The sequence below is a fragment of the Bufo bufo genome, chromosome 1 (genome assembly GCF_905171765.1).
Source record: "Bufo bufo chromosome 1, aBufBuf1.1, whole genome shotgun sequence".
Taxonomy (NCBI): Eukaryota; Metazoa; Chordata; class Amphibia; order Anura; family Bufonidae; genus Bufo; species Bufo bufo.
Window position 1 is genome coordinate 176092661 of NC_053389.1, and position 24020 is coordinate 176116680.

General features: G+C 46.7%; 1 protein-coding gene across 3 annotated transcripts in view; it reads left to right on the forward strand.

Moving 5' to 3' along the window:
- The first annotated feature begins 14738 nt into the window (after positions 1 to 14738).
- Positions 14739 to 24020, forward strand: part of PPP6R1 (protein phosphatase 6 regulatory subunit 1) — a 126649-nt gene continuing 117367 nt past the window's right edge. For 2 of the 3 annotated variants that reach the window (XM_040432375.1, XM_040432395.1), the window contains exon 1: positions 14739 to 14961. The gene's annotated coding sequence lies outside the window, so the exon portion shown is untranslated. The remainder of the gene's footprint in view (positions 14962 to 24020) is intronic. The other variant, XM_040432390.1, reaches the window with a different exon arrangement.

The window sequence follows — 24020 nt, forward strand, 5'->3', positions numbered from 1 at the left end:
CGTAGCAAAAGAACGTACCCTTATAACATGGTTATACTTTTTTTTTTCTTAGTGTCTCCCAGGCAACCCATAGGACGCTGACCTTTCATTTAGGGCTGATTCACATGACCATAATTGGCCTGCCACATCAGACAGACCCTTATTTCTTATATTTAAGGACTCTGTACTGACAGGGAGTGTTCCATAGGATTGGCGCATAGCAAATGTGGTGCCAATATTCAAAAAGGGTCCAAAAACAGAGCCCGGAAACTATGGGCCGGTAAGTTTAACATCCGTCGTGGGTAAACTGTTTGAAGGTTTTCTAAGAGATGCTATCTTAGACACCTCAACGGAAATAGGCAAATAACGCCATATCAGCATGGATTCATGAGGGATCGCATGCAAAAATCACAGCAAAATAGATGTTTATCTTTGTTCTGTGAATTGTTTTATTTTCACGGCAATATACACTGCTCCAAAAAATAAAGGGAACACAAAAATAACACATCCTAGATCTGAATTAATTAAATATTCTTCTGAAATACTTTGTTCTTTACATAGTTGAATGTGCTGACAACAAAATCACACAAAAATTGAAAAATGGAAATCACATTTTTCAACCCATGGAGGTCTGGATTTGGAGTCACACTCAAAATTAAAGTGGAAAAACACACTACAGGCTGATCCAACTTTCATGTAATGTCCTTAAAACAAGTCAAAATGAGGCTCAGCAGTGTGTGTGGCCTCCACGTGCCTGTATGACCTCCCTACAACGCCTGTGCATGCTCCTGGTGAGGTGGCAGACGGTCTCCTGAGGGATCTCCTCCCAGACCTGGACTAAAGCATCTGCCAACTCCTGGACAGTCTGTGGTGCAACGTGACGTTGGTGGATAGAGCGAGACATGATGTCCCAGATGTGCTCAATTGGATTCAGGTCTGGGGAACGGGCGGGCCAGTCCATAGCATCAATGCCTTCGTCTTGCAGGAACTGCTGACACACTCCAGCCACATGAGGTCTAGCATTGTCTTGCATTAGGAGGAACCCAGGGCCAACTGCACCAGCATATGGTCTCACAAGGGGTCTGAGGATCTCATCTCGGTACCTAATGGCAGTCAGGCTACCTCTGGCGAGCACATGGAGGGCTGTGCGGCCCTCCAAAGAAATGCCACCCCACACCATTACTGACCTAATGCCAAACCGGTCATGCTGGAGGATGTTGCAGGCAGCAGAACGTTCTCCACGGCGTCTCAAGACTCTGTCACGTCTGTCACATGTGCTCAGTGTGAACCTGCTTTCATCTGTGAAGAGCACAGGGTGCCAGTGGCGAATTTGCCAATCTTGGTGTTCTCTGGCAAATACCAAACGTCCTGCACGGTGTTGGGCTGTAAGCACAACCCCCACCTGTGGACGTCGGGCCCTCATATCACCCTCATGGAGTCTGTTTCTGACCGTTTGAGCAGACACATGCACATTTGTGGCCTGCTGGAGGTCATTTTGCAGGGTTCTGGAGGTGCTCCTCCTGTTCCTCCTTGCACAAAGGCGGAGGTAGTGGTCCTGCTGCTGGGTTGTTGCCCTCCTACGGCCTCCTCCACGTCTCCTGATGTACTGGCCTGTCTCCTGGTAGCGCCTCCATGCTCTGGACACGCTCGGATTGATGTGCCATCCTGGATAAGCTGCACTACCTGAGCCACTTGTGTGGGTTGTAGACTACGTCTCATGCTACCACTAGAGTGAAAGCACCGCCAGCATTCAAAAGTGACCAAAACATCAGCCAGGAAGCATAGGAACTGAGAAGTGGTCTGTGGTCACCAACTGCAGAACCACTCCTTTATTGGGGGTGTCTTGCTAATTGCCTATAATTTCCACCTGTTGTCTATCCCATTTGCACAACAACATGTGAAATTGATTGTCACTCAGTGTTGCTTCCTAAGTGAACAGTTTGATTTCACAGAAGTGTGATTGACTTGGAGTTACATTGTGTTGTTTAAGTGTTCCCTTTATTTTTTTTGAGCAGTGTAAATGTGCATACATGTGCATGTGCAAACGTTTTCGGCCTTATTTAGGCCTTCGTCAGGCACTATGCCGCCAGGGGTAGATGTGAAAAGAATGATCAGCAGTGTATGGAGCGCTCCGGCCGCCAAAAGGTACATCTGTCATGATCATTGTTTGCACATGCACATGTATGCACATGTATATTGCCGTGAAAATAAAACAATTCACAGAACAAAGATAAACATCTATTTTGCTGTGATTTTTGCATGCTATTACGACGGGTGGGGACCCTATTCACAGCACCCAAAAGAGGCAGGGGGCCACAAAGCCTGGTCTAAAAAAAATTCATGAGGAATCGGTCATGTCAAACTAATTTAATCAGTTTCTATGAGGAGGTAAGTTCTAGACTTGACAGCGGAGAATCAATCGATGTCGTATATCTTGACTTCTCCAAAGCATTTGACACTGAACTGCATAAAAGGTTAGTATATAAAATGAGAATGCTCGGACTGGGAGAAAATGTCTGTATGTGGGTAAGTAACAGGCTCAGGGTGGTTATTAATGCTACACACTCAGATTGGGTCACTATCACTAGTGGAGTACTTCAGGTACTGCTCTATAAAAATGTCACATGACCAACCCCTCAAGTGAACACTGTAAAAATAAATACAATAAAAACTGCTAAAACAACCAATTTTTTGGGTCACCTTGCTCCATAAAGTGAAATAATGAATGAGCAAGAAATCATATGTACCCAAAAATGTTACCAATAAAAACGTCAACTCTTCCTGCAAAAAAAGAGCCCTGCACCAGACAATAGGCAGAAGAAAAAAAAAATATGGCCTTCAGAAAATGCTTTATTATGTAAAACTGAAACAAAGAAAGTAGACATATTTGATATCATTGCGTCTGTAGCTACTTGGTCTATAAAAATAGCACATGATCTACCCTGTCAGATGAATGTTGTAAAAAATAAAAAAATAAAAACTGTGCCAAAACAGCAATTTATTTGTTACCTTGCCTCACAAAGAATTTAACATAGAGCAATTAAAAATTATATGTACCCCAAAATAGTACCAATAAAACTGGTACCTTATCCCCTAGTTTCCCAAATGGGGTCACTTTTTGGGAGTTTCTACTGTAAGTTTGCATCAGGGGGGCTTCAAATGGGACATGGCACCTAAAAACCAGTTCAGGTAAATCTGCCTTCCAAAAACCATACAGCGCTCCTTTTCTTCTGCGCCCTGCCGTTGTCATGCTCCGTCCTGACGTTGTGCGGAGGTCAGCCAGAATAGCAGCACGAGTTTAGTGTTTTGTTTTGGAGCCGTGCTGGATCCGCCTCCCATCAGGTGCACTGGGTGGGGTTATGAGTTTAAATAGCACTCCACCCCAGTGCTCTGAGCGGATTATATTCATCACTTTGGTCTTGGAAGCTAGAGAGGAAGGTTGTCTGTTCCAGCGCAGAGAGATAAGTGTGGTTTCTTGTTTGATTGTGTGATGTCATCTCTCCCATCCAGGTTCTGTGCGAGCAGGCTGCTCCTATTTCCCCTCTTCACCATCTCAGGGAATTTAGGGTGTTTCAGTCCAGGCACGGGGACACATCATACCTACCATTAAGGTCTGCATGTGGGCTGAGCATTGCAGGGAGAGAGGTCAGGGATAAGTTAGGAGGTGACCCTTCCCCTGCCTCTCGCCTAGAGCCTGGTTGGTGGTTTAACTGTAAGGCTACTTTCACACTAGCGTTCGGAGCGGATCCGTCTGATGTTTCATCAGACGGATCCGCTCCGATAATGCAGACGTTTGCATCCGTTCAGAACGGATCCGTCTGCATTATAACTTAGAAAATTTTCTAAGTCAGAAAGTAGCCTGAGCGGATCCGTTCAGACTTTACATTGAAAGTCAATGGGGAACGGATCCGCTTGAAGATTGAGCCATATAGTGTCATCTTCAAGCGGATCCGTCCCCATTGACTTACATTATAAGTCTGGACGGATCCGCACGGCCAGGCGGACACCCGAACGCTCCAAGCAGCGTTCAGGTGTCCGCTCACTGAGCGGAGCGGAGGCTGAGCGCTGGCAGGCGGATGCATTCTCAGTGGATCCGCCTCCACTGAGAATGCATTAGGGCCAGACGGATGCGTTCGGGGCCGCTCGTGAGCCCCTTCAAACGGAGCTCACGAGCGGACACCCGAACGCTCGTGTGAAAGTAGCCTAAGTCTGTGTGCACGTCCGCCGTGACAGCCGTGTGCCCTTACATCAGTTTACGACCAGGTGTGGGGTGTTTCTGTAAACCACAGAATCAGGGTAATAAATATTGAGTTTTGTTTGACTTTTAATCCTCGATGTGTTAAAGAAAAAAAATTATTAAAATGGAAAATCTGCCAAAAAAGTGAAATTTAGAAATGTCATATCCATTTTCCTTTATTTCTTGTGGAACACCTAAAGGGTTAACAAAGTTTGTAAAATCAGTTTTGAGTAACTTGAGGGGTGTAGTTTCTACAATGGGTTCATTTATGGGGGGTTTCCACTATGTTAGCCTGCAAAGTGACTTCAGACCTGAACTGGTCATTACAAAGTGGGTTTTGGAAGTTTTCTTAAAAATTTTAAGAATTGCTTCCACAATTTTAAGCCTTCTAACATCCTAAAAAAATAAAATGACATTTCCAAAATTATGCTAACATAAAGTAGACATATGGGGAACGTTAAGTAATAAATATTTTATGAGGTATCACTTTCTGTATTAAAAGCAGAGAAATGGAAATTGTGAAAATTGCGAATTTTTCAAAATGTTTGGTAAATTTTGGATTATTTTATAAATAAAGGTGAACTATATCAACTCAAATTTACCACTGTCATAAAGTACAATGTGTCACGAGAAAACAGTCTCAGAATGGCTTGGATAAGTAAAAGCGTTCCAAAGTTATTACCACATAACGTGACACATGTCAGATTTGCTAAATTAGTGATGTTCAGAAAGGGGGAAATGGCCCGGATGTGAAATGGTCAAGGAGCAGGCCATTTTTCACCTTAAAGGGGTTATCCAAGTAATTTTTTTGTTCTTTCTTGTAAATTTTGTTTTTATTAACAAGCATAATAAAAGCGATAAATGCTTACAGAAGTATAGGGTGAGGTAACAGTCACCATTACAGGTATATATATGTGAGCAATATACTTTATTACGACAGCAAAGAGATATTATTTCCTAGTTCTAAACACAGAAAAAAAAATATCACTAGTGAATAATCATTTCTAATGATTATCATCCAGAGTTAATCTAATCCAGATTCATAACAAGATGAGCGTTTATTGACTATGAGAACATTGCGAATAGAGTAATATAAGTCAATCAATGGAGGACTCATAGAATGGTGACGGGTAGGGGAGGGAAGGAGAGGGGAAGGAAAACAGAACAAGGGATCAAACGGTGGGGAACAACAAATTGTCACATGTTCTTAGTAAATAGCCTTAAAAAGTAAGAGTGGAAGCGAGAAATCACTTATTGAGGATATATTCAGTCAAAATATTTAGAGATCCTGTTTGTAGAAACATAAGCGATCCACCTGGTCCAGATCCTGAGGTACTTTTTGGGATTGCCGGCAATGGTCCATCTAAGTTTCTCAAACCGGCTAATAGTTAAAGGGAATCTGTCACCTGCTTTAACCATTTTTAAGCTGGCACCTTCGCTATGTGGACTAAAGTACCTTTTTTCCAGCAGTCTTCTTTTTACTTGATTTCGTTTTGTAGTTTTGATATAAAAGCGCTTTTTCTGATATGCTAATTAGGGTCCAAGGTGCCCAGAGGGGCGTTTTTTTCCCTCTCCGGAGCCCAGTGACGCCCCCCTGCAGTGCACAGCCCGCCTTAATTTGAATTCCAAGAATGCCTCCTGATCATCAAATAACCTCCCTCAGCCTGGCAAATGGTTCCGCCCCCTCCCCACGTCATCGTCTACCTTATAGAAATGCCCCGTCCTTCTTCCTGTCTGCGGCCAGAAAACTCGCGCAGGCGCAGTACCGCCTGCGGCCTGCGCCTGTGCGATCATCAACCTCCTGAGGGCAACAGCCTCAAAAGTCTCACTGGGCATGTGCCGAGCCCAGTGATGTGACCTGAGCGCTGTTGCCCTCAGGACGTTGATGATCGCACAGGCCACAGGCGGTACTGCGCCTGCGCGAGTTTTCGGGCCGCAGACAGGAAGAAGGACGGGGCATTTCTATAAGGTAGACGATGACGTGGGGAGGGGGCGGAACCATTTGCCGGGCTGTGGGAGGTTATTTGATGATCAGGAGGCGTTCTTGGAATTCAAATTAAGGCGGGCTGGGCACTGCAGGGGGGCGTCACTGGGCTCCGGAGAGGGAAAAAAACGCCCCTCTGGGCTCCTTGGACCCTAATTAGCATATCAGAAAAAGCGCTTTTATATCAAAACTACAAAACGAAATCAAGTAAAAAGAAGACTGCTGGAAATAAGGTACTTTAGTCCACATAGCGAAGGTGCCAGCTTAAAAATGGTTAAAGCAGGTGACAGATTCCCTTTAAGACTTCCATGAGCCAATCCTGTATAGTAGGTATTTCTGTGTCTAACCAGTGTTTGTTCCTAACTAAGCAAATGTAACAGCTTTCCAATTAACTCACTTTATCTGCAGTGGCTGGTTTCTCAGATTTCACTGAGGGTCACATGACCTATGATGTCAGCTTCTCTCCCTGCTCTGATAATGCCTGTAAACTTGCTGGCCACGCCCCCTTCACTGCCGTCTGCTCTCTCTCTCCTAATATTCTTAACCCCTTCAGCTGCACATACTGGCTAGCTGCAGCAGTGACAATTCTGGGCACAGGATCTGACAGACTAGAGAGAGCATTGCACAAGAAGGTAGGGGGAAGATCCTGTGTGTATTAGCAGTGTCATTATACAGGTGGGACTTGTAGTTCTACACTTACAACATGCTGCAGAGTCTCCCAGCACTCAGGGCAGCTCTTGTATCCACTCCCTTAGCAGTGTCATTATACAGCTGGGACTTGTAGTCCTACACATACAACATGCTGCAGAGTCTCACAGCAGGCAGACATGTCACTCAGGGCAGCTCTTGTAGCCACTCCCTTAGCAGTGTCATTATACAGCTGGGACTTGTAGTCCTACACATACAACATGCTGCAGAGTCTCACAGCAGGCAGACATGTCACTCAGGGCAGCTCTTGTAGCCACTCCCTTAGCAGAGCAGGGGGAGGGGCAGAGATTGTTTTTATTGCATGTAAACAAAGGGCCAGAAAAGAACCAGGGAAATGAGGAAATATATACAGTCATGTGAAAAAATTAGGACACCCTTTGAAAGCATGTGGTTTTTTGTAACATTTTTAATAAATGGTTATTTCATCTCCGTTTCAACAATACAGAGAGATTAAAGTAATCCAACTAAACAAAGAAAACTGAAGAAAAGTCTTTTCAAGATCTTCTGTAAATGTCATTCTACAAAAATGCCTATTCTAACTGAGGAAAAAGATAGGACACCCTCACATGTATTCCCTCTTAAATTGGCTCAGATCTCACACCAGGTGCACATAATTAGTAGATCGTTACTCTGCATGTTGAATGAGGCTTGCCCTATTTAAACCTCAGACATTTAGTTTGGTGTGCTCCTGACTGTTGAAGTGAGAGTGAGCACCATGGTGAGAGCAAAAGAGCTGTCAGAGGACTTCAGAAAAAAGATTGTAGCAGCCTATGAGTCTGGGAAGGGATTTAAAAAGATCTCAAAAGATTTTGAAATCAGCCATTCCACTGTCCGGAAGATAGTCTACAAGTGGAGGGCTTTCAAAACAACTGCCAACATGCCCAGGACTGGTCGCCCCAGCAAGTTCACCCCAAGAGCAGACCGCAAGATGCTAAAAGAGGTCTCCAAAAACCCTAAAGTGTCATCTCGAGAACTACAGCAGGCTCTGGCTACTGTTGATGTAGAAGTACATGCCTCTACAATCAGAAAGAGACTGTACAAGTTTAACTTGCATGGGAGGTGTGCAAGGAGGAAACCTTTGCTTTCCAAGAGAAACATCGAGGCCAGACTGACATTTGCCAGAGATAAAGTTGACAAAGACCAGGACTTCTGGAATAATGTTCTTTGGACAGATGAGTCCAAAATTGAATTATTTGGACACAACAGCAGAGGACATGTTTGGCGTAAACCAAACACAGCATTCCAAGAAAAGAACCTCATACCAACTGTGAAGCATGGAGGTGGAAGTGTCATGGTTTGGGGCTGCTTTGCTGCAGCAGGACCTGGTCAGCTCACCATCATAGAATCCACGATGAATTCTACTGTGTATCAGAAGGTGCTTGAAGAACATGTGAGACCATCAGTTAGAAAATTAAAGCTGAAGCGGAACTGGACCATGCAACATGACAATGACCCAAAACATACTAGTAAATCAACCAAAGATTGGCTGAAAAAGAAGAAATGGAGAGTCCTGGAATGGCCAAGTCAAAGTCCAGATTTGAATCCCATTGAGATGCTGTGGGGTGACTTGAAAAGGGCTGTACGTGCAAGAAACCCCTCAAACATCTCACAGCTGAAAAAGTTCTGCATTGAGGAGTGGGGTAAAATTTCCTCAGACCGATGTCGAAGACTGGTAGATGGCTACAAGAACCGTCTCACTGCAGTTATTTCAGCCAAAGGAGGTAACACTCGCTATTAGGGGCAAGGGTGTCCTATCTTTTTCCTCAGTTAGAATAGGCATTTTTGTAGAATGACATTTACAGAAGATCTTGAAAAGACTTTTCTTCAGTTTTCTTTGTTTAGTTGGATTACTTTAATCTCTCTGTATTGTTGAAACGGAGATGAAATAACCATTTATTAAAAATGTTACAAAAAACCACATGCTTTCAAAGGGTGTCCTAATTTTTTCACATGACTGTATATATATATTTTGCATAAAACTTGCTTAGCTTAGGTATATATTGCTGCCCATCAGATTATCAGTGCTATATATATTTTTTTTCATAACTCAGACAACCCCTTTAACCACTTACCGCTACGCTAACGCCGAAAGGCGTCATTGCGGCGGCTCTCCCAGGCTACGCTAACGCCGATTGGCGTCATCTCGCGTGAGCCGAGATTTCCTGTGAACGCGCGCACACAGGCGCGCGCGTTCACAGGAACGGAAGGTAAGCGAGTGGATCTCCAGCCTGCCAGCGGCGATCGTTCGCTGGCAGGCTGGAGATGCGATTTTTTTAACCCCTAACAGGTATATTAGATGCTGTTTTGATAACAGCGTCTAATATACCTGCTACCTGGTCCTCTGGTGGTCCCTTTTGTTTGGATCGACCACCAGAGGACACAGGTAGCTCAGTAATATGTAGCACCAAGCACCACACTACACTACACCCCCCCCTGTCACTTATTAACCCCTTAATAACCCCTGATCACCCCGATATAGACTCCCTGATCACCCCCCTGTCATTGATCACCCCCTTGTAAGGCTCCATTCAGACGTCCGTATGATTTTTACGGATCCACTGATATATGGATCGGATACGCAAAACACATACGGACGTCTGAATGGAGCCTTACAGGGGGGTGATCAATGATGGGGGTGATCACCCCATATAGACTCCCTGATCACCCCCTGTCATTGATCACCCCCCTGTCATTGATCACCCCCCTGTAAGGCTCCATTCAGATGTCTGTATGATTTTTACGGATCCACTAATACATGGATCGGATCCGCAAAACACATACGGACGTCTGAATGGAGCCTTACAGGGGGGTGATCAATGACGGAGGTGATCACCCCATATAGACTCCCTGATCACCCCCCTGTCATTGATCACCCCCCTGTCATTGATCACCCCCCTGTAAGGCTCCATTCAGACATCCGTATGATTTTTACGGATCCACTGATACATGGATCGGATCCGCAAAACACATACGGACGTCTGAATGGAGCCTTACAGGGGGGTGATCAATGACAGGGGGGTGATCACCCCATATAGACTCCCTGATCACCCCCCTGTCATTGATCACCCCCCTGTAAGGCTCCATTCAGACGTCCGTATGTGTTTTGCGGATCCGATCCATGTATCCGTGGATCCGTAAAAAATATATGGACGTCTGAATGGAGCCTTACAGGGGGGGTGATCAATGACAGGGGGGTGATCACCCCATATAGACTCCCTGATCACCCCCCTGTCATTGATCACCCCCCTGTAAGGCTCCATTCAGATGTCCGTATGTGTTTTGCTGATCCGATCCATGTATCCGTGGATCCGTAAAAAACATACGGACGTCTGAATGGAGCCTTACAGGGGGGTGATCAATGACAGGGGGGTGATCACCCCATATAGACTCCCTGATCACCCCCCTGTCATTGATCACCCCCCTGTAAGGCTCCATTCAGACATTTTTTTGGCCCAAGTTAGCGGAAATTTTTTATTTTATTTTTTTCTTACAAAGTCTCATATTCCACTAACTTGTGTCAAAAATATTAAATCTCACATGAACTCACCATAACCCTTATGGAATCCAAATGCGTAAAATTTTTTAGACATTTAGATTCCAGACTTCTTCTCACGCTTTAGGGCCCCTAAAATGCCAGGGCAGTATAAATACCCCACATGTGACCCCATTTCGGAAAGTAGACACCCCAAGGTATTCGCTGAGGGGCATATTGAGTCCATGAAAGATTGAAATTTTTGTCCCAAGTTAGCGGAAAGGGAGACTTTGTGAGAAAAAAACAAAAAAAATCAATTTCCGCTAACTTGTGGCAAAAAAAATAATTTCTATGAACTCGCCATGCCCCTCATTGAATACCTTGGGGTGTCTTCTTTCCAAAATGGGGTCACATGTGGGGTATTTATACTGCCCTGGCATTTTAGGGGCCCTAAAGCGTGAGAAGAAGTCTGGGATCCAAATGTCTAAAAATGCCCTCCTAAAAGGAATGTGGGCCCCTTTGCGCATCTAGGCTGCAAAAAAGTGTCACACATCTGGTATCGCCGTACTCAGGAGAAGTTGGGAAATGTGTTTTGGGGTGTCATTTTACATATACCCATGCTGGGTGAGAGAAATATCTCGGTCAAATGCCAACTTTGTATAAATAAATGGGAAAAGTTGTCTTTTGCCGAGATATTTATCTCACCCAGCATGGGTATTTGTAAAATGACACCCCAAAACACATTTCCCAACTTCTCCTGAGTACGGCAATACCACATGTGTGACACTTTTTTGCAGTCTAGGTGGGCAAAGGGGCCCACATTCCAAAGAGCACCTTTCGGATTTCACCGGCCATTTTTTACAGATTTTGATTTCAAACTACTTCTCACGCATTCGGGCCCCTAAAATGCCAGGGCAGTATAACTACCCCACAAGTGACCCCATTTTGGAAAGAAGACACCCCAAGGTATTTTGTGATGGGCATAGTGAGTTCATGGAAGTTTTTATTTTTTGTCACAAGTTAGTGGAATATGAGACTTTGTAAGGAAGTCTCTTTGGAATGTGGGCCCCTTTGCCCACCTAGGCTGCAAAAAAGTGTCACACATGTGGTATCGCCGTACTCAGAAGAAGTTGGGGAATGTGTTTTGGGGTGTCATTTTACATATACCCATGCTGGGTGAGATAAATATCTTGGTCAAATGCCAACTTTGTATTAAAAAATGGGAAAAGTTGTCTTTTGCCGAGATATTTCTCTTACCCAGCATGGGTATATGTAAAAAGACACCACATGGTGAGTTCATGTAAAAATTTTTTTTTTGTCACAAGTTAGTGGAATATGAGACTTTGTAAGAAAAAATAAATATTAAAATCAATTTCCGCTAACTTGTGCCAAAAAAATAAATCTTCTATGAACTCGCCATGCCCCTCACAGAATACCTTGGGGTGTCTTCTTTCCAAAACGGGGTCACTTGTGGGGTATTTATACTGCCCTGGCATTTTAGGGGCCCTAAAGCGTGAGAAGTAGTTTGGAATCCAAATGTGTAAAAATGCCCTGTGAAATCCTAAAAGTACTCATTGGAATTTGGGCCCCTTTGCGCACTTAGGCTGCAAAAAAGTGTCAGACATGTGGTATCGCCGTACTCAGAAGAAGTAGGGCAATGTGTTTTGGGGTGTATTTTTACATATACCCATACTGTGTGTGAGAAATATCTCTGTAAATGACAACTTTTAAAAAAATTTTATACAAAGTTGTCAATTTACAGAGATATTTCTCTCACCCAGCATGGGTATATGTAGAAATACACCCCAAAACACATTGCCCTACTTCTTCTGAGTACGGCGATACCACATGTGTGACACTTTTTTGCAGCCTAGGTGCGTAAAGGGGCCGAAAGTCCAACGAGTACCTTTAGGCTTTACAGGGTTGCTCACAATTTAGCCCCGCCCAAAATGCCAGAACAGTAAACACACCCCACAAATGACCCCATTTCGGAAAGTAGACACCCCAAGGTATTCACTGAGGGGCATAGTGAGTCCGTGGGAGATTTTTTATTTTTTTTGCCAGAAGTTAGCAGAAATGGAAACTTTATTATTTTTTTCCTCAGAAAGTGTCATTTTCTGCTAACTTGTGAAAAAAAATTAAATCATACATGAACTCACCATGCTCCTCCGCAAATACTTTGGGGTGTCTTCTTTCTAAAATGGGGTCATTTGGGGGGTATTTATACTATCCTGGCATTCTAGCACCTCAAGAAACATGACAGGTGCTCAGAAAGTCAGAGCTGCTTCAAAATGCGGAAATTCACATTTTTGTACCATAGTTTGTAAACGCTATAACTTTTGTGCAAACCAATAAATATACACTTATTGGATTTTTTTTTAATCAAAGACATGTAGCACAATAAATTCTGACACAAACTTGTATAGAAATGTAATTATATTTGAACAATTTTACCAGAAAAAGTTAAAAATACACTTTTTTGGAGAAAATTGCGGTCTATTTTGATTAATATCAGAAAACTGAAAAATGTCAGCAGCAATCAAATACCACCAAAAGAAAGCTGTATTTGTGAGAAGAAAAGCAGGTCAAATTCATTTGGGTGCCAAGTTGCATGACCGAGCAATAAACCGTTAAAGTTGTGAAGTGCCGATTTGTAAAAAAGGGCCTGGTCACTAGGGGGGTATAAACATGTGGTCCTTAAGTGGTTAAGTAGGATCTAATTTTTTGTGGGATGAGATGACGGTTTGATTGGTATTCTGGGGTGCGTATGACTTTTTGATCGCTTGGTATTATACTTTTGTGATGTAAGGTGACAAAAAATTGGGTATTCACCTGAGGGATTAGGTCATGTGATATTTTAATAGACCTGGTTGTTACGGACACGGCGATACCTAATATGTCTGTTCCCAAAAATAAAAATACATAAACAATAAAAAATAAAAAAAACTTGGGCATCACCGTGTGTGAAAACTTTTAAACTATAAAAATATTTATCCCTTACAGCAAACGGAAAAAAAAGTCAGAATGAAAGTAACATTTACCGCATAGTGAACTCCATAAAAACAAAACTCCTAAAACTATGGCGGAATTGTGTTTTTTTTTTTATAATTTCACCCTATTTGGAATTTTCCCGCTTCCCACTACATTGTATGCAACCATGAATGGTGCTATTAGACAGTACAACTTGTCTCGCAAAAAACAAGCCCTCAGAAGGCTATGTGAATGGAAAAATAAAAAAAGTTATGCCTCTGGGAAGGCTGGGAGTAAAAAAACAAAAATGAAAAAAAAAGAATATATAAAAATCACCTGGTCCTGTAAGAGTTAAAGGGCATCTGTCAGCAGATTTGTACCTATGACACTGTCTGACCTGTTACATGTGCACTTGGCAGCTGAAGACATCCGCATTGCTGAGAAAAATGAAGTTTTAACATATGCAAATGAGCCTGTAGGAGCAACGGGGGTGTTGCCATTACTCCTAGAGGCTCTGCTCTCTCTGCTCCGGCCGCGTCCACTCCACTTTGATTGACAGGGCCAGGCAGTAATAACATCATCACACCTGGCATCTGTCAATTAACGTGCAGAGGTCGTGGCAGTTGCACAGTGAGCAGAGCCTCTAGGTGTAACGGCAACGCCCCTGTTGCTCCTAGAGGCTCATTTGCATATATTAAAACTTTGTTTTTCTCATGGGAGCAACACAGATGTCTTCAGCTGCCATGTGTACATGTAACAGTGTCATAGGTACAGATCTGCTGACAGGCTATGGCTACATGGCGATTTTGGTGGCACCCAAGTATCGGTGTGGCAGGGCTACCATAGAAACCAATGGTTGTCGCAGAGTGATGCACATGTTCTGCTGCAACCGCATAATGAAAAAAAAATCCAATCCTGCTCCGTTTTTTTTTATTTTTTGCGATTCTGGGTTCACAGCAAACATGCAGCCCTATTCATGTGTTTGGGCTGTCCTGCTACACTGAGATGCTTGGTGTGATATATGTGGCACCAAGATTGCCATGTGGTCAGGTCTCTGCAGGAGTGGATCATAAAAGGACAGAAAACATACAAGGACTTGTGCCCTTTTTTGAATTCACTTCTGGTGTTGCCGTCCAAAACTGCATGCAGAAACCTGAGCATGTGACCATACCCATAGACGTGTGACGGGTAACTGCCCGTCCCGGGATCGAACCCGCGTCTCCCGCAGCCCGCTCACACCCCCTGCCTGGCCCAGCCCACAGGTCTCCGAGGCCACGCCCCTCCACACAACTACACCACATCGCGCCGCCCTAATGCTCCACAACACTGTCACAGCGCCACCTGCAGGTCGGTTGACGTGACGCACACCGGAACCCCCTCCTCACACCCGCAGGCCTTGTGAGCGGAAGCGGAAGAGTCAGCTCTTTCCGCTGCTGCTGCCGTCCTTCCTGAGATTGCAACCCCCCCTCCCCTTCCCGTGACAGCAGCGACAGCCGGGTCTGTGCGCTTCTCCTGCCCCCTGTCCTGTACTCCCCCACCGGGGAAAGGAGGTCCGGCCGCCAGCGCTGCGCCCGTCTCGTACGCCCAGTGTCTCGGGAGAGCCGCCACAGGGTGAGTGTCTGCGCGCACGGGCTCGTCACCTTCTGAGAAGTTGTCTGGGGCCATTAACCCCTGCCGCCCCGCGCATCGCTTAGCAACGCCGCGGCCTGCAAACACGTTAGTACCCAGAGTGCCCCGCGCCAACTGCCTGTGTGACAGTCACGTCACCCGGACAGGTAGGGTCTGTCACTGGGGGGCAGGGACCCTGCACAAAGCCTCTGCCCAGCCTGAGGAGCGATCCCAATCTACACCTGGGCATGACCTCTATGTCTATGTTTTCTAATGCTCTGCTTGCTGGCAGTGAATAGACACATTATTGTTTTTTGTTTTTGCCTGTGTTTGTGATGCATTGTTGCAGACTACCCAGGGAGGAAAGTGTGGTCTTGCTGATTTAGGCTACTTTCACACTAGCGTTAATATTTTCCGGTATTGAGATCTGTCATAGGGGCGCAATACTGGAAGAAAACGCTTCAGTTTTGTCCCAATTCATTGTCAATAGGGACAAAATGTAACTGAACAGAGCGGAATGCTCCAAAATGCATTCCGTGCCGTTGTCATACCGGAGAGCAAACCGCAGCATGCTTTACGTCCTAGGATCCGTCATGACCCCCAAGTCAAAGGCGACGGATCCGTTTTCTCTGACACAATCGAAAACGGATCCGTCCCCCACCGACTTTCAATAGCGTTCATGACGGATCCGTCTTGGCTATGTTAAAGATAATACAACCGGATCCGTTCATAACGGATGTATTATCAGTAATGGAAGCGTTTTTGCAGAACCCTGCCGGATCCAGCAAAAACGCTAGTGTGAAAGTAGCCTTATTAGGGGTTGTCAGAAAAAAAAAAAACCTTCCCGTACCCTTACGTTCCTGTTCTACTGCCTACGGCATGTGGCCGCTGCTGCCAGTCACTGACGCCAGTGGTCTGCGGCAGTAGGTGATTGGCTGCGGCACTCACATGCTCTGTATGGGCACGTCGCCGCTGCAGTCAGAAACTAAAGCTTGCTGGGAAGAATGCTGTAACGGCGGGGCATTGGGAGCGTAGGAATTATATTTTTATTCTGATAATGTCCCTCCCTTATTTTTTCTTAAACATGACGGCTTTCTTCCAAAAAGAGCGGCACCTCTGTCCATGGATTGTCTGGTATGGCAGCTCCACTCCATCAGAGTCAATAGGGCAGAGATGCAATACCGCACACGGCCTGCGGACAGGGGGGTGCTATTTTTGGAATAGCAGTCATGTTTTTCTAATCCTGGTCCATCAGATGTGAAAAGTAGTCGGTTTTCAGCCTTTGGTGGAGACCAGAAGGTCACCGTTCATAGCTCCGTAGTAAGTACAGTTGATAAAAGTCCATGCGGCAGGAGACTGACGGCAAGAAAATACTCTGAAAGATAAAAAAAGATTGAAACCTAAAATCCGATGTGTATAAAGGAATTATTCCTACCGTTAATTCGGTTTCCACTAATCCTTCATGATGGCACCAAAATGGAGGTTGCTCCCCTTGTCGCTCTAGGGACCAGAAACTGAGAGGGTTCAAAGGGCCCCCCACACACCCCAGTGCTGCTTCAAATTACTACCAGAATGTGAGCTAACGAACCCAACACCAAAATTATAGGGCGGGAGTTACGGTGGTGCCGTCATAAAGGATTAGTGGAAACCGAATTAACGGTAGGAATAATTCCTTTTTCCACAGCATCGCCCTTCATGACGGCACCAAAATGGAGCCATACCAGATAAGCGGCTCTAGGGAGGGGCCACGGCCTGAAGGACCTTGCATCCAAAGGAACAGTCCTTGTTGGCCAACACGTCCAGTCTGTAATGACGGGTGAATGTGTGAAGGCTTGACCATGTAGCCGCCCTGCAGAAGCGTTTGCTCTCTCGGCCCAGGAAGAAGAGACTGCCCGCCCTGCAGAAGCGTCTGCTCTCTCGGCCCAGGAAGAAGAGACTGCCCGCCCTGCAGAAGCGTCTGCTCTCTCGGCCCAGGAAGAAGAGACTGCTCTTGTGGAGTGTGCTTTTATTCCAATTGGACAACCCTTCCCTTCTGTACGATGGCTGACTTGATCCACCTACCGACCGTGTCCTTTGAGGACTTCTTGCCTCTATTCTTACCCCCATACTGAACAAGAAGGTTCTCATCTAACCTCCACTCAGCCGTCGCTTCTAGGTACCTGAGAACTGTTCTCCGAACATCATTTTTGGGATTCTGACAAAAAGAAGGTAAAATAATATCTTGGCCTTTATGAAAATAAGAAGACACCTTAGGGAGAAAATCTGGACGGTGTCTGAGAATAATCTTCTCATCTGAGACCCTAAAAAAAAGGTTCTCTAATAGAAAGGGCTTGGATTTCCCCTATTCTGCGGGCTGTAGAAACTGCAATTAAAAAAGCCGCTTTCCATGAAAGAAGTTTAATTTCTGCCGCCGAAACAGGCTCAAAGGGACTTCTTGTTAGTCCTGACAGCACTAAGTTGAGATCCCAACTAGACCTAGACCTAGGTTTAATAACACTGACACCTTTGACGAACCTCCTTCACTAGCTTATCCTCAGCTAGAGACACCCCAAGGAAGCTTGACAGAGCCGACACCTGTACCTTGATGGTGTTATAACGAAGGCCCTTCTGCAGACCTTCCTGCAAGAAGTTCAAGATTAGGGGGATACTAGGGTTGTCTATGTCAAAGGGTCTATCCAGCTGCCAGGAATTAAACCTACGTCAGGTCCTAGCATAGACGGAAACTGTAGAAGGTCTTCTCCCTGACTGGATAGTCGAGATGACCCCTCTGCTTTAGGATCCACCACTCGGGATCCATGCTGTGAGATGGAGTCTCCCTACCTCGGGAAACCAAAGGGGTCCCTGCTGGAGCAGATCTGGTCTGGACGGAAGAGGGGGAGCTATCACAAGGGACTCTAGCAGAGGGTACCCGCTCCTCTTGGACCAAGCTGGAGCTACCAGAATCACTTTCCCTTCCCTTATCTTCTTGAGAACTGCTGGGATAAGGGGAGATGGGGGAAAGACATAAGCCAGGTTCCAATGCCAGTCCTGCCCTAGGGCATCCGCATCCCACACCATGGATGTGGACCCATTGCCCGGGATCCGGAGCTGCGGTGCGGAACAGAGGCACGGAACCCCACGGAAGCACTACAGAGTGTTACTGTCTGTGCCTCCGCACCGCAAAAAAATAGAAAGTGTTCTATTTTTTTACGGTGCGGACGGCTCACGGACCCATTCAAGTTGAATAGGTCTGGAACTGTCGCGGCTGCCGCACGGATGGGGCACGTGCATTGGGGACGGCAATTTGCGGTCCCCGATGTACGGAATGGCCGTGTGCATGAGCCCCTCATACTGTTGACCACATAAATCAGGCAGGACGGTAATGCTGTAGACCCATGTAAGGCTACTTTCACACCTGCGTTAGGTGCGGATCCGTCTGGTGTCTGCACAGACGGATCCGCACCTATAATGCAAACGCTTGTATCCGTTCAGAACGGATCCGTTTGCATTACCATGAAATGCAAACTGATCCGTTTTGACTTGCATTGAAAGTCAATTGAAGGCGGATCAGTTTTCAATTGCACCATATTGTGTCAGTAAAAACGGATCCGTCCCCATTGACTTACATTGTGTGTCGGATCCGTTTGGCTCAGTTTACTCAGACGGACATCAAGACGCTGCAAGCAGTGTTTTGGTGTCCGCCTCCAGAACGGAATGGAGGCTGAACGGAGGCAAACTGATGCATTCTGAGTGGATCCTTACCCATTCAGAATGCATTGGGGCTGAACTGATCCGTTTTGGACCGCGTGTGAGATCCCTGAAACGGATCTCACAGGCGGACCCAGAAACGCCAGTGTGAAAGTAGCCTAAGGCTCTGGATGCAGGTGTCTGGGGGAGGGACCGCACTCCATCACCTCCCCATTTCCAGTTCAGAGACATGGAAGACATTTTTGCGATGAGACTGTCATGTGTGAACATAGTCGATTAATATGACATTTCGCTGTCAATGAACTCTCATTTAATTCAGCTGCCATAAAGGACACACCCAGACTTACTGTGTATGCAGAGCATGCAGGAAGGAAGCACGTGTCTCCAATATGGCTGCCGGAGGGACATTTTTAAAAAGTAAAATAAATAGCTGCAACGCTTAAAAAAAAAAAAAATTGACTTAGCGCATTGGGAGAGTCTTCCTGCTGCAGCGGTCTCTGCTTCCGCACAGCGCACATACATTCTCATAGGGAGGGGGACCACCCCAGCTCGGACCTGCCCTTGTTTCATGAAATGTTTCTAGTTAGTTGGAATCTTTGGTCGTGCTCTGCATGACTCTGATGACCGCCCACTCGTGTATGGCGCGGGACTAGTGGCCGGCTACAGAAGCTGATGCTTGTCCAGCTCCTACACAGTGCAGATTGCGCCCTGATTTTTGTGCAGCATAATACAGGGTGGAAATTGACCTGCCGTGTGGATTTAGAAATGAGGTTTGTGATTTGCGGTGTGGATTTCCCTGCTTTATAATGGAAGGCTGAGATCTGTGGCAAAATGACATCAAATCCTTGCCAAAAACCGTGAGTAACACATGTGGTTTTTGGTGTGGAAACGCACAGAAATTGACACATTTTTAGTTTTGAAACCTGCACCCGTGTGCAGATACCCTTTTAGGTAGCCTGCACCCAGCGGTAGAGGGATCACAGCAGCCCTGACTGAAGTGGTTGGGCTCCCACATTTACAGGTAGATTGTCCCCCCTTGTAAGGTGAGATCGCTGCATCTAATAGCAACAGTCTCCTTCACTATTGAGCAGGCAATTGCAGGGAGGGGGCGATTTCCTCCCGACAATCGTCTGCCACATCTGGCTGTCTAAGGCCCCTTTCAGACGAGCGAGTGTTGCGCTCCGTGCTCGCAACATGAGTATCAGACAGCACCACCCAACCTGTGCTCTCAACACTGCCGGGTCGCATAGCATTATATTGATTTATGATGCTATGTAACCCTTACAGTTCTAGAATGTATTGGATAAGACTTCATGCACACGGCCATTCCGTGCATTGGGGACCCCAATGCACGGGCAACATCCGTGCAGCAGGCCAGACCAATTCAACTTGAATGGGTCCGTGGTCTGTCCGCACCACAATAAAATATGACGTCATATTTGTTTGCGGTGCGGAACAACAGAAAGAAACACCACGGAAGCACTCCGTAGTGCTTCTGGTGTTGCATTCCGTGACTCCGTTCCGCATCTCTGGAATTGCAGACCCATTCAAGTGAATGGGTCCGCATCCGTGATGCGGGGTGCACATGGCCGGCGGCCTTGGACTGCCGACCCGTCGTTTGTGGGCCGCCCAACGGCCGTGTACATGAGGCCTAACTTCCAGAACTGTAAGGGTTACATAGCATCATAAATCAATATAAAGCTACGTGACCCGGGCAGTGCTAGGAGGACAGGACGGGTGCTCTCCCTGACACGCTGCGAGTCCAATGTGTGGGAGTTGCTCATGTGAAAGAGGCCTAATACAGCCTTAAGTCGGCCTCCTTAAAGGGGTTGGCTAGTTTACATTACGAGCTGCACATGTACTGGGAACAACAGATACAGGAAGCTGGTAATAAGCATTAATAAAACTGTCAGCACTGCTGTCCGGTAGTTTAATAAGAATAATTCATGTGGTGGCGCTGCGCTGGAAACATGGCTGCTAATGGAAGGGTTCTGACCATCGGCGGCCTTCATTTACGTGCGGTTGAACGCACAGTTCATCCCCAGGGCAAGTGAATGGAGGCCGCTGATGGACGGGATCCTTCCTCAGCAGTGATCTTCCCAGCGCAGTCGCCCTCTGTTAGATTGCAATAGCTGTGTGCACTCACTTAGCTTTTACTGGGTATGATGGGAACACACAGGACATTTATGGTATGCTCACAGCAGGTGGATAAACTGCAGACTTTCCGTCCGGTTTTGGGTGAAAACTCCAGTGTATGACATTAGTGGATGAGACTTTACCAAATCTGCGAGGATTGTAAAGCTGCACACATGACATTATGTTGTGGGGTTCACCTTCTGTAATGCACAGGGTGCACTCCATGCCAAAGCTGCTTGTAATGGGGGTTTGTTCCAATGCGGTTTACATCCTGTGTGACTTCCAATGTAACGATCAGCCTTTGGATGGAGCTGTATCCTGGCCCCACATGATGTGTTGGGTTGCCTGCTATTATCGATGGTGTATGTAAGGGGCTGGCAAGAAAGCCTTAGGTATTCTGCTACTATTAGTACATTTTCATATTTTCACCCAGGCAGCCCCCCTGATGTTAGTATCTGAGCATTCCATGCTCCGATGCTCTCCCTTGCCCTGCGATGAATCGCGCAGGGCAAGGGCTCTTTTATTTACAATAGCACACTGCCGGGCGGAGGCTTCTGCCCAGCAGTGTGTCCGGTGACATCACCGGATCTGATGGGCGGGCTTTAGCACTACCCTAGCCGTTTTACTGGCTAGAGCAGCGCTAAAGCCTGCCAATCAGTGCTGGTGACGTCACTGGTCTCACTGCTGGGCAGACGCCTCCGTCTGGAAGCCATAAGGAAAGCCCGATACGTCACCGGAACTCCAGAAAATGCCTGCTCCGATGCTCAAGTCGTGAGGTGGGGGGTGGGGGCTGCCTGCGTGAAAATGGGGATATGTCCAGGTTCAGCTCTGAACCCGGACAACCCCTTTAAAAACTTATACCTTCCCTACTCTCTAGTTCTAGAGTGTCGAGACCTGTTATGTCGAAATTTCCGTAACTCTGCTTACTTTAATTGAGAACTTTTATTTTGCGCTTTATTCTGCGGCAATGACCTTATGCACTGACGCCATGAGTTTATTTCCTCTCTCGTGCTGTTTATTCTACCTTACTTTGAAAACAATAAACAGATTTCGAAAAGAAACGTATAGCTTCTGTTAAAGTATATTCTCTGAAGGGTTTTCTACATTTTGCCTTTCTCCAGGCTGTGAAGCCGCATCCTACACAGCTACCTATGTGCAAATGGTGGGCGATGATATGGCAATGTTCTCGGTATGTGAAACAACTCCCAGCATGCAGCTGTTAGGGCATGCTAGGAGTTGTGGTTTCTCTACCACTGGAGGGCCATCTGATGGAGACCACTGCTGTGTGGTGTTATTAAGGTGAGTGATCAGGAACCATAGGCATAGTGAGATATAGGAATCTGTGCAAGCAGCAGGTCTGGCTCACGTGTGTACTCCCCAGTGTTTGGGTCTGTTGCCTGGTTCCCTAATGTCTCACAATGACTGTTATTACACTGGCAGAATCCCTCTCCATAATCAGTGACCGGCGGAAATAAAAACCCCTTGTATTGTTAATAGTGGTAAACTGCTGATGGTAGTGGACGCACTACTAATTCATACGGGGTAATAGACTTTTGTCATTACTACTTGAGGACCCCTGAGTCTACACAATTTCCTGGCACATCAGAGGATTTCCACTGTCGCTGCTATAGGCATACGGTGGTGTCAATCTCCCATAGGCTCATGTGGGAGCAAAGCATGAGATATATTGGGGAAGATTTACTACAGACAGTATAACTCGATAGAAGATTGCATTGTATGCCTCAGACCTGTAACCAGACAAGTGTTCATCCAAACATTGACCCTTTTCCCTAAAGAAGTATCATGTCATTAACGCTTAGGGGCTCATGCACACGGCCGTAGCCGTTTTTGTGTTCAGCATTTTGCAGATCGGTACGTCCTGCCCCCTGTTAGAACTGGCTATTCTTGTCTGCAAAACAGACAAGAATAGGTTGTTACATTTTTTTTTGTTTGTTTCTTTGTGGCCGTGGAACGGACATGTGGATGTAGGCAGCACACAGTTGAAATGAATGACAGAGGATCGGATGCGGACATAAACTACAGTCATGTGCAGGATCAGATGCGGATAATAACTATAGTCATGTGCAGGATCGGATGCGGACAGTAACTACGGTCATGTGTAGGGCTGAAACGATTACTCGATTAAATCGAATAATTCAACACAGAAAAATCCTCAATGAAAATTTTTGGCATCGCGGATTTGTTTGTGTCATATGACCACGAAGCAGGAGTGAAGCGCTTGCTATTATTTACTGCTCCGTGGTCACCCGCCGGCCCATACCGCCCTGCACTGGATCCTGACGCATCGTCAGGTCATAGTGCGCGCTTACGTGCACTATGACCCGACGCTGTGTGACATTAGGATCCAGTGCAGCTCGCTGAGAAAGAGCTGTGGAGCGGCGACCCTACAGCAAAGGTAAGTATTTTATTTCACTAGCGCTGGGGACATGGCACTGAAGGGGGACAGCCGGCAATGGATGGCTTGGAGGGGCAGATGGGAGTGGTGGACATGGAGTGGCTGACTGATGGCAGTGGTGGACATGGAGGGGCTGATCTGATGGCACTGGGGGAGTAGGAGACATGGAGGGGCTGATCTGATGGCACTGGGGGAGTGGGGATACGGAGGGGCTGATCTGATGGCACTGGGGGAGTAGGAGACATGGAGGGGCTGATCTGATGGCACTGGGGGAGCAGGAGACATGGAGGGGCTGATCTGATGGCACTGGGGGAGTGGGGACACGGAGGGGCTGATGTGATGGCACTGGGGGAGTGGGGACACGGAGGGGCTGATGTGATGGCACTGGGGGAGTGGGGACACGGAGGGGCTGATCTGATGGCACTGGGGGAGTGGGGACACGGAGGGGCTGATCTGATGGCACTGGGGGAGTGGGGACACGGAGGGGCTGATCTGATGGCACTGGGGGAGTGGGGACACGGAGGGGCTGATCTGATGGCACTGGGGGAGTGGGGACACGGAGGGGCTGATGTGATGGCAGTGGGGGGGTGGGGACACGGAGGGGCTGATCTGATGGCACTGGGGGAGTGGGGACACGGAGGGGCTGATCTGATGGCACTGGGGGAGTGGGGACACGGAGGGGCTGATCTGATGGCACTGGGGGAGTGGGGACATGGAGGGGCTGATCTGATGGCACTGGGGGAGTGGGGACACGGAGGGGCTGATCTGATGGCACTGGGGGAGTGGGGACACGGAGGGGCTGATCTGATGGCACTGGGGGAGT